General features: G+C 44.8%; 1 long non-coding RNA gene across 3 annotated transcripts; it reads right to left on the bottom strand.

Moving 5' to 3' along the window:
- Positions 1-1,041: 1,041 nt before the first annotated feature.
- Positions 1,042-7,476, bottom strand: LOC116582028. Of its 3 annotated transcripts, none has more exons than XR_004282357.1 (3): positions 7,407-7,476; positions 5,911-6,234; positions 1,042-2,282 (listed from the first exon to the last, which is right to left on the bottom strand). It is a non-coding gene; the product is annotated as an uncharacterized LOC116582028 (long non-coding RNA). The 3 variants fall into 3 exon arrangements; XR_004282356.1 differs by having other exon boundaries at positions 5,925-6,234; XR_004282358.1 differs by having other exon boundaries at positions 5,925-6,234; positions 7,348-7,435.
- Positions 7,477-8,455: the final 979 nt, after the last annotated feature.

The raw sequence follows: 8,455 nt of genomic DNA, 5'->3' as shown, positions 1-8,455 counted from the left end.
TGCGAGAGGCATGATCATTAGCCCCAGCTTGAGGCGGTCGGCAGCCTCCGAGCCTCGGACTAAGAGCCAGGCTTCCTCCTCCAGCTGGGATGAGCAGCTGCCTATGGAGTCTGCTGTGGACTTGACTGATGATTCATCTGACCGAGTGTTTTCCTTGCTGACTCCTCAACTTCCCAGACTATAAAAAGGAGGCTTTGAGAAAGGCATCCGAATCAATCAGTTCAGCGAATTACTCTTGATTAAACAGGTCCCATGTGTCCTGTTGCTGCTATGGCTGTTTACAAATAAAAGGAAGACCTACGTTCTCGTCTCAAAAGGAGCCTACAGTGGAGTTAGGGAAACCATCTAAGGACACATGAAACAATCGGGACAATGATGAACTGTGCTGAGCTGTAGAGCATTGAATCTAAATGCAAGTCTGAGTCTAGAAGGCCAGAGGACTGCTGTGTTAAGGGTTCATGAATGGGAATGGGATGAAATGCTGGAGGTCAAAACGCAGGCAACAACATTCACATGCTTTCCTACAATGTAGTAAGATGGCAAAAACCAAATGGAGAGGAAGTCTCAGGGGTGGAGCTGTCTTTCCTTCTGGCTGTGAAGCAGGTGCACTACGGGATGGAGTGCTCACCAGAACTTTCAGAGTGGTAGCCATTCTCCAAGGCCACCCTAGTGACACCTTAATGACCCTTGGCTTCTGACATTCACTCTTGGGTGGTTCTGTCCATCGTACCAGGATTGGTCTGTGTGACCAAAAGAATATGGCAGACATAATGATATGCCACCCCTGAGATTAGAGTTTAAAAGACACCATGGCTTCCTTTTGCACTTGTAATCTCTCTGTCTCTGTCTCTGTCACATGCATTGGGCAAAGCCAGCTTCCATGTCATGAGCAGCCCTGTGGAGAGGTCCACATGGCAAGGAACTGACACTTTTTTTTTATCCTATGGATTTATTCCTGCATGTAAGTAATAACAAGTTCATACAGTTATACACTATAGCACTGCTTTAATATCAAAAGATAGAAAACAATCCAGACAACTATCAATAGTGACTATTTAAATAAATTATAGCATAATCTTTGTAATGGAATATGATACAGCCATAAAAAGTGAAGATACTCTTTATGTACATATTTGAAAGATTGCCAAGGTATTTTGTTACGTGACAAAAATTAAGGTACAGCAAACTGAGTAACAACAGAAGAGAGAAAGAACACTTACACTAATATGTATTTGCTTGTGTATGTGTCATGCATACATATCCAGGAGGATATGTAAGACATTGATAACACACAGTACCTTGGCAGAGACAAATAGGGTATCTGGGGGATAGAGTAGGAAAGAGAATTTTTCTTTTTTTTTTTAACTTGTACCCCCTTTGTTCTTTATGGAAATGTACTACCAATCCAAATTAGCAAATAAAAACATTTTTAATAAGAGGAGTACTCTGACATGGAACTGACACTTCTACAAAGATCGATATGAATGAGCTTGGAAGTGGATCTTCCAGCCTCATTCCAGTCTTTGGATGACTGTAGCCCCTGTCAATGGTTTGACTGCAACCTCATGAGAGATGCTGAGCCAGAACCACCCAACTAAGCTGTTCCAACATTCCTGACCCATAGGAACTATGTGGAAAAAAACATGTATTTGTTGTTTTAAGCTGCTACCACTGAGCATCGTTACCTTCTGGGCCAACCCAACTCTGTACTTGTCTTCAGCTCAGGGGGTGCTTAGTTAAGGCTCAGCAAAACCAGGACATCTCGCTGCAATGCTCTTCTTCCTGGTACCAAATTTGTACCTGCTCTTTCTAATTGAAGGCTGTAAAAACTCCTCCCAATAATTCAATCAGTCTCTGCCACTGCTCTGGGTTTCCAGGAGCAGCCAAAGAGTCCTCTGGCTATGGGTACACCAAACGGTACCACTGAATAAGTACTGTACGAGCTCAAGTCTTCAGCCTGCTGATCAGACAAGACTTGCAGTCTTCCATGAGGTTTGTGAAAGCCACAGCTGGAAAAAAATCTGCAAAGGAACCGCATCCCCTGCTCCACTCCCAGTCTCCATGGTAGTGGACATGAGAGCATGAGAAGCCCATCCAGAGGCATTTCAGTGGCTTCTGCAGTTCAGAGAATAGTCTGGATCAGGAATCATAAAGCCGTCCACAGACATTATGGTGAAATCCTGTTGTAGGCAAAGCACTTAATGAACCCACTGTTTTCTCTTGGTCAAAGCTGAGAGATGTGATGTCCTCAGGGTGCCTGGACTATGTCAGGGCTTGTCAAACTGTTGGGAGGATAGCAAAACCAAGTTGGGAAAGTCCAGTAGACCACAGCGGCGGGGGGGGGGGGGGGGGGGGGGGGGCGGTGTGTGGAGAAGAGCAGTGGTTTAGTGTCATAGACACTTTGCTTTATGGCAGTTACTGTCTTCTAGCATTTTCTGCCTCGGCCAGTGGCAGGAGTACCCACTCAGTTTTCTAAAGCCATGGGACTGAATTGTTTGTCCAGCCATCTGGTCTTGCAGAGGACCTCTTCCTGTTTGTCCGCCTCTTCTCCTTTCCTCCCTTTCCAGTGCACTTGCCTTGGTTTGGGCCTTTCTCATTTCTTGTCTGGATTATCATAGTCACCTTATATCTGGTGATCAGAGTTCTCTCTCCAAGATAAGTTTCCAAGAGTTATCTACCCAAAGACCTACTGGTATAATACCTCTGCTCAAAAACATTCAATGTCTGTCTCCTACAGGATGTAACCTAAACTCCAGAGCATTGAAGGGGGCAGAGTTCTAGTTCCATTACTGAAAAATTGAAATAGCCCCAAATAGGCTTTCTACACATAGTATAATAAAGAGCTTGGCTTGAATGCTATTTCCACCACTTATCAAGGTTTCTAAGGCTCAATTACCTCTTTGTGGAATGAGATAATAAGGCTTGCCTGCTACAGAGTCTGGCACACAGTAGGCATGCCACAAATGATTTCTGAATGAGAGTGTATATTCTTTATAAACATGTAATTAACTCTTATGTGCGGTAGTAGGATTGGAGGGAGAGAATTTATGTATTAAATTGCCCTTTTTTAAAAAAAATTATTTTATTTATTTATTTAAGAATGAGTGAGAGAGAACACAAGCAGGTGGAGGAGCAGAGGGAGAAGCAGACACCCCGCTGGGAGCAGAGACTGCTCCCAGGACCTTGGGATCATGACCTGAGCTGAAGGCAGATGCCTAACTGACTGAGCCATGCAGGTGCCCCAAACTACCCTCTTCCTTAACTATAACCATCTTCCTGTCAGTGTATGTGTATGTGTGTGTCACCAGTTACTGAACAATTTCTTATAGACCCCGACTCTATCTTTCCCTCCATGTTCAAGCACACACTCATTCTTTCAACTTGTCCTTGACTGACTTGCTTTCTCTTCATATGGTAGTATTTTCTTCTTGATCCTTGTGAACTTTTTTTGGTCTCTTTGGTATCCCCCCTCCCTGATGTTTACTGAAATCCTTGTGAAAAGGAAGCCTATCCTCCTGAATATTGGTCAGGCCTCTCCAACCTTCTCTTCTACACCATTAGTAAATATACTTTGTGCCCTCATGACTTGATAGAAATATCCCAGATCCATCCCTACAGGTCATTTTTTAGATATTTCTTCCTCGGCAAGGAAGTTTTCCACATCTTTTGTTGAGTGAGTCAAGAAAAATCCATTTGCAAAGCCTCAGGTGAATAGAACCTCTCCTCTGCTTCTAGAAACCCCAAGACCAAGAGCAGAAAAATTACGTGAAGACAGCCCCACCCAAAATAAATTTTATGTCTGCAAAATCATAGGAAGGAGAAGAAAATAAACTAATGTACGTAAGTAAGTTCCTGGGATAGAAGAAGTATTGACTCCACCTCCTATTTTATTACTCTCATATTTATGTCAGAAAATGTTTCTGGGTTGCAAAAAATAAGACCAAATGTAGCTAACTCAGGGAAATGGGATTGAATTGAAGAGATCTTGTCCAGGCACAATGCTGGAACAAATGCTCTCTAAACTTTTTTTTTTTTTCTCCTGGTTTTCTCCATTCTATCTTCAAAGTTCTGGGAGAAAGAATTTTGGTATTCCTAGCAGGGCCTAGTTTATGACAAGTGCCCAACCTGTGGGTGTTATTAGGAGTGGCGAATGGAAGCTGGATGGTCAGAAGGTCAACCTACGTGTGTTACAATGACATGTAAGAGCCTTCCCAGCCTGACCTCAATCTGTCCTCCTGCCCACATGTGCTCGGGTCTTTCTCACGCACACCTTTTTACCTCATGGGTCTTTTGTTACTTTATTCCTTCTGCTTGGTATCTCTTTCCCCATCCCTTACTTTAGATGTCCTATTCATCCTTCAAAATACAAATGTTAGGGTGCCTGGGTGGCTCAGTTACTTAAGTGTCTGTCTTTGGCTTGGGTCATGATCTCCGGATCCTGCGATTGAGTCCTGCATCAGGCTCCCTGCTGAGCAGGGAGCCTGCTTCTCCCTCTGCCTGCCACTCCCCCGCTTGTGCTCTCTCTGACAAATAAAGAAAATATTTTTAAAAGCCCACAAATGCCAAAAAACAAAACCAAAGCACAAATGTCATCCCAACATGACAAAAAGATGAGAAATAACAAATGTTGGTGAGGATGTGAAGAAAAGGGAATCCATGTGACTGTTAGTGGGCATGTAAATTGGTGCAGCCAGAGGACAGAAAACAGGATGGCATTTCCTCAAAAAATTAAAAATAGAACTACCATATGATCCAGCAATTCCACTTCTGGGTATTTATCCAAAGAAAACAAAATGACCATCTCAAAAAGATACCTGTACCCTCATGTTCATTGCAGCCTTTACTAGAGACAAGACGTGGAAAAAACCTAAGTGGTCCATCAACAAATGAATCGATAAAGAAGATGTAGGGTATATATACAATGGAATATTGTTCAGCCATAAAACAAAGCACATCTTGCTGTTTGCAACAACATGGATGGGCCTTGAAGGCATTATGCTAAGTGAAATAAACCAGACAGAAAAAGACAAATACTATATGATCTCACCTATATGTAGAAACTGAAAAAACAAAACTGAACTCACGGATACAGAGAGGGTCGCCAAATGGGGAGGAGAGCAGGAAAAATGGGCGAAGATTGTCAAAAGGTACAGACTCCCAGTTATCAGGTAAGTAAGTCTGGGGGATGTAATGTGCAGCATGGTGACTATACTAAAACATTTTTTAAAATTGTTTTTAATTTTTAAAAAGGGTCACCCAAGTTTTATAAGCTACTTCCTCACAAAACTAAGATGGATATGTGTGTGTGTGTGTGTGTGTGTGTGTGTGTATACACACTATATATGTAAAATAAGGTATCCTTTGATAATTCCTTTCAAAGAAAATCAAAATTTAAATAAAGACTATTACCTTTTAGAAACCTCAAATGCTATCACATTCTAAGTACTTTCAGAAGAGTGGCTCTAAAGTTGGCTTTGGATGGCTCTCAAAATTTAGCATGAATAAGAATTATCTAAGAAACTCCTTAAAAATATATCTTCCTGGGGTATCTGGGTGGCACAGTTGGTTGAGCATCCGACTTTTTCCACTCAGGTCATGATCACAGTGTGGTGAGATTGAGCCTCCATGCTCAGCATGGAGTCTGCTTAAGACTCTCTCTACCTCTCCCTCTGTCCCTCCCCACCTCTCCCTCCCTCTCTCTCTCTCTATCTTTAAAACAAATAAATAAATCTTTAAAAAAAAATACATCTTCCTGGGCCCCCCTCCCAGAGATTCTGGTTTAGAAGGTCCTGGGATGAGACCTTGGAATCTGCATTTATAACAAGTCTGCTTTGTTTCAGATGGTCTGTGCACAGTCAGGATGGTCTTTCCACAATCATAGCTCAATGGACATGGGACTAGAGCGCTTACCTCTGGCTCCTTACCTGGAGATGAGTCTGATCTCAGGTACCTGCAGTCCTCAAGCCTCAGCACAGTAACTGGCACATAACTTGGTGTATTCCACTTCCTGAATGAATCTCTGTCTCTCAAACCATGACTGCAATTGCTAATCATTGAAAGAGACTCACAGAGCATAATATCTGAGGAAAGACTGCTCTAGAAATGAGAAGCACTGACCTAGTGTGCGGAAAAAGCCACAGACAGGGCAGCCCCACTCCTCACATGGGTGAGCTTGGCTGGCGCTAGAGATCATTTCAGACCCTGCAGGGGAGGTTAGCTGTCATTGGGGGAGATCTGCAGAGACAAGAAGATGAAGTTTATCAGTAGAAGTAACCACAGAACTGAAATACCAAACCCACAAAAAAGGGAAACAGAAGATGACCATTTAAGGGACACCCAGGTGGCTCAGTCAGTTAAGAGTCTGCCTTTGGGCTCAGGTCATGATCTCAGACTCCTGTGGCTCCCTGCTCAGTGGGGAGTCTGCTTCTCCCTCTCCCTCTGCCTGCCACCACCACCCTTCACCCCCACCCCCGTTGTACTCTCTTCTCTCTCTGTCAATCTTTTAAAAAAATAAATAAAAATAAGCATTTAAAAAAAAGAAGATGATGATGACCATTTAAGGTCAGGAAGTAGAAAGATCCCCTGGCTTTCCTGAAGGCTTCAAAGGAGCCACTTAGGGAAAACAGCCCTGCCAGAGAGGCCTGGAGACACGCTCAGGCGGTGCGAACAGGCTGGGGGTCTGCCAGCCCCTGGGGCGGGCCTCTCCACCAAGCACAGGGGGGTTTTTTGTGAGGAAACAAGAACAGAGAATAATCCCGGCTGGCAGGGCACTCCCTGAGGAAGTCGGGAGGCTTGCCTGTTCGCCGCCCTCACTTCCCATATGCCGGTGTGTTTGTTGGCATCGAGCTCCTGTTAATTAAAGGAAGTGTGTGTGCCTTCGGCGCTGGTGCCCTGGCCCAAACATCATTCTTTCCAGGGGTCTCCAGCACAGTGCCGCCACCGGTAGAATCAATTAGGCTCCCTCCCAAAAGTCAGGCTGCTTTTCCAAGCCCGGAGGTGAAACAACTCCGCCTCCCCGCTTCCCCGCTGCTGCTTGGGGCTCACATGTCAGCTCCACGTTTCTCCCTATGGCCACGGCCTAGCAGCACCAGAGCCTGCTTTGGGGGAAAATCTGCCCAAATGAATAGAAAAATAACTCTTGGGGGCAATCCACCAGCCTGCAGATCCAGAGGCGACAGTGAATCCGCTTGTGTACAGGCTGGAGTCGTGTAACCCATCCCTACCACCCTGCTGTACTGTTTTAACTTTATTTGAGCTTGGCCTTATAAACAATATTTTATGAAGCCAGAGTAAGGGTGCCCGAAGCAGAGGTAAGCAGGCTTCCCTAGGAGTCAGTAAAAGTTACACCTGAGGTATAACAATCTTCATTAAAATGCCACCAGGGAGCTTCCAACTGTCCTGCCGACCCTCCAAGTCTCCCGCTGAAGAGCCAAGATGGCGGAACTAGCAGCACCCGCCGGTGGGGGCGCCGCAGAGCGACGGGCTGCGTCGGACAGGCTGCGTCAGACAGGTCCCGGATGTGGGGGCGTCAGACAGGTCCCGGATGTGGGGGGTGTCAGACAGGTCCCGGATGTGGGGGGAGTAGGGGAGTGGGGAAGACCCTAACCGCCAGCGCTCAGACCTTTTTCAATTCTTAAGCACCATCCTGGCGAAGGCTGGCGGGCAGTGAGCTGCCGGGTGGAGTCCGAGGCTCGCTGTTGGGAAGTTCGTTAGGACCCAGCACTGTGGTAATCCTGGGGCCCCATTTCTTTCCTTTGTCCTTTCTCGTGGCCGCCACCCTCAAAGTCTCAAAGTGTGCTGACGTTCATAGAGTCATTACAGAATATGTTCATGGATACACACACACACACACACGTATTAAATCTTAATCACTGCCTTACAATGAGATAGGGATGGTTATCACCAATTTACAGATGAGGGAATTAAGGCAGAGAAAGACAGTAGAGAGAGAATTCAATCTGTTTTTGGACTCCAAGCGCAGCGTTCTTTCTGCTAAACCACATCGTTTCGCTGGACTTCCTGCTCTAATGAACTCATTTACATCAAGGCTTTTGGACTTGGCGTGCTTTGATTTCCAAGAGTATATGCCTTTTACAAGTGTGTTCCGAATTCCTCTCTTTTCTTCCTCCAGCAAATCTAACACAGACGAGATGGCTAATAACATTTAGGAATGGAATGGCAGGTGTCATCGAGGATATTATAGAGGGAAGGTCACCCCTAAAATTTTGCCACATAAGCAGTCCCTTTGAGTAATTCCAAGCTTAAGGGTGGGGGTTTGGAATAATGTAGAAAAAAAGCAGCCCTCAAGTAGTTTTCAGCTCTGATGATGCTTTGTAAGTGGCACGATTTGACTCTTTCCTTTGATCGGTCTTTGAAGTCCCTGCTCAAAGTTAGCTAAGTGCAATGAGTAAGAATGTGGAAATATGAGAGAAGATGTGTTTTAAATCCCTATATC

This window comes from Mustela erminea, chromosome 21, assembly GCF_009829155.1.
Source record: "Mustela erminea isolate mMusErm1 chromosome 21, mMusErm1.Pri, whole genome shotgun sequence".
Taxonomy (NCBI): Eukaryota; Metazoa; Chordata; class Mammalia; order Carnivora; family Mustelidae; genus Mustela; species Mustela erminea.
Note: the sequence above shows the minus strand (reverse complement) of the source record. Positions and strands in the feature narration are given on the sequence as shown.